Source organism: Vombatus ursinus, unplaced genomic scaffold, assembly GCF_900497805.2.
Source record: "Vombatus ursinus unplaced genomic scaffold, bare-nosed wombat genome assembly UNPS02014811.1, whole genome shotgun sequence".
Lineage (NCBI taxonomy): Eukaryota > Metazoa > Chordata > Mammalia > Diprotodontia > Vombatidae > Vombatus > Vombatus ursinus.
The window spans coordinates 20,955,262-20,957,292 of record NW_020954589.1 but is presented as its reverse complement, the minus strand read 5'-3'; the positions used below and the strand labels follow the sequence as shown (position 1 = coordinate 20,957,292).

The 2,031-nt window shown below is 41.9% G+C and overlaps 1 pseudogene; it reads left to right on the top strand.

Moving 5' to 3' along the window:
• Window positions 1-922: 922 nt before the first annotated feature.
• Window positions 923-2,031, top strand: part of LOC114053369 — a 16,529-nt pseudogene continuing 15,420 nt past the window's right edge.

Genomic DNA, 2,031 nt, shown 5'->3' with positions numbered 1-2,031 from the left:
AGTCTCTTATTCCTAAGTGGGAAGGAGATTATCATAAGCTCCCTGTCAGGAGGAACCCAGGCAATAGAAGTAAAAGGGTTATTGGTAGTGGGAAATACAGAGGTAAGGCATAGAAGGAATTCAGAGAGGGGAAAGAATAATATACAAAAATGGATCCTGTCCACTTCGACATTTGAAGGAAGGCTGGCATTGAAGGTGAGTCATGAGCAGAATTTCCCAGGAGAGGAAGAACTTACCTATTATTAGAGAGCTATTCCCCAAACCTCCATTTTAGGGAAGGACCTCATATCAGCAACTCCCGATTCTCCAGACTTAGTCACCATACTTCCCCTCCTCTCCTTTTCAGTTTCCCTTTTATGAGTTGTCTTTCCTCCTTAGAATGAAAACTCCTTAAGGGCAGGGATTGTCTTTCTTCTTGCTTATAGCTATCCCTTCCACATCTGGGGGGGGGATGGAGTTAGGGGCACAGCATCCCCCAACCCCCTTCACAATCTAGAAAATCCACATAAAATTTTTCGACCCTGTCTTCATACCAGAAAAGAAGTCTGAATTGTTATAGTATTAAAAGATAAAATATGTTGATATTATACAACACTATACACATATTTTATGCATTTTTGAGTTTCTAAACTTTTTCGGTGTCATCCGCTAGCCTTTGTGTGTCATCTGCAGCTTCCATAAAACTCCCCAAAAATTCCCATTTGATTTCTTATGACAACCCATGATAAATTGAAACCTCCATGGGGAAAGGGATAATCGTATTTCTAACCCCAGTGCTTAGCACAGTATATTGCACACAGTAAGTGCTTAATAAATGATTGTTGCTTAACTGACTGACTGACTGAATGAGTAAATATAAAAAGAAAAGTTCCAGGAATAGAGAGGAAAGGAAAGATCCTGCCCTTGACTTGCCTCCTTTTTCTGTGGAATCCCCCTGAAGAAGGGCGAATCCAACCAGGAGACCATGAAGGAGAAGAGCATTCTGGAGTTCTTCGAGACCCACCAATATGATCCTGTCAAGAAATATCACTTCAAGGATTTCATTGAGGCCTTTGAACCCATGGCCTAAACAGAGAGGTGAAATCTCTCTTATTTCACCCATGCTGAGCCTTGGAGGCCCAGCTTTCCTGGCAAAGTCTTCTCTCCTTAGCCGATACTTATGGACTAGTCAGTCACCTATGTGCAAGTAGATTCTATCAAACTCTCCTCTCCCTCCTGTCCATAAGCCCAAGTCATGGCATTGTAATTTCTTTTCCCCCCTCACTGATTCTGCCATTTCCTTCTCCAGCTCATTTTACAGATGAAGAATCTGAGGCAAACAAAATTAGGTGACTTGCCCAGGGTCACACAGCTAATAAGTGTCTGAGGCCAGATTTGAACTCAGGTAGATGAGTCTTCTTGACTCTAAGCCTGGTACTCTTTTCACTTCCCCACCTAGCTGTCTGGCACTTAGCACGTGCTTAATAAATGGTTGTTGACTAAATTCAAGAAACATTAATTAAGCCTTTACTAGAGGTAGTAGAAAAAGCTGGCAGCTATGGGTTCAAGTTCTGACTCCTTCATATACCACTTGTGACACTGAGAAAAATCACCTAACTTCTCTGTGCCCCCAAACAATTCTTTAAGATTATCAGTTGCATTGCATTTAAGAGTTCTGCAATGGTAGAGGGTGTTTCACTTCATTAGATCAGAGATTTGGAGCTAGAAGCAATATTAGAAGCCATCTGGTGCAACCCTCTCACTTTATAGATGAGGAGGGTAAGATCCAGAGATGGTAGGTTACTTGCCCAAGGTCACACAGCAAGTAAGTATCAGAGCTGGGACTCAAACCCAAGTCCATTGACTCTAAATCAAGCACCAAGTGAAATTACATTGTTGTTGTTCAGTTGTTTTAGTCGTATCCAACTCTTTGTGACCTCATTTGGAGTTCCCTTGGCAAAGATACTGCAGTGGTTTGACATTTCTTTCTCCAGCTCATTTTACAGATGAAGAATCTGAGGCAAACAGGATTAGGTGACTTGCCCAGGGTCA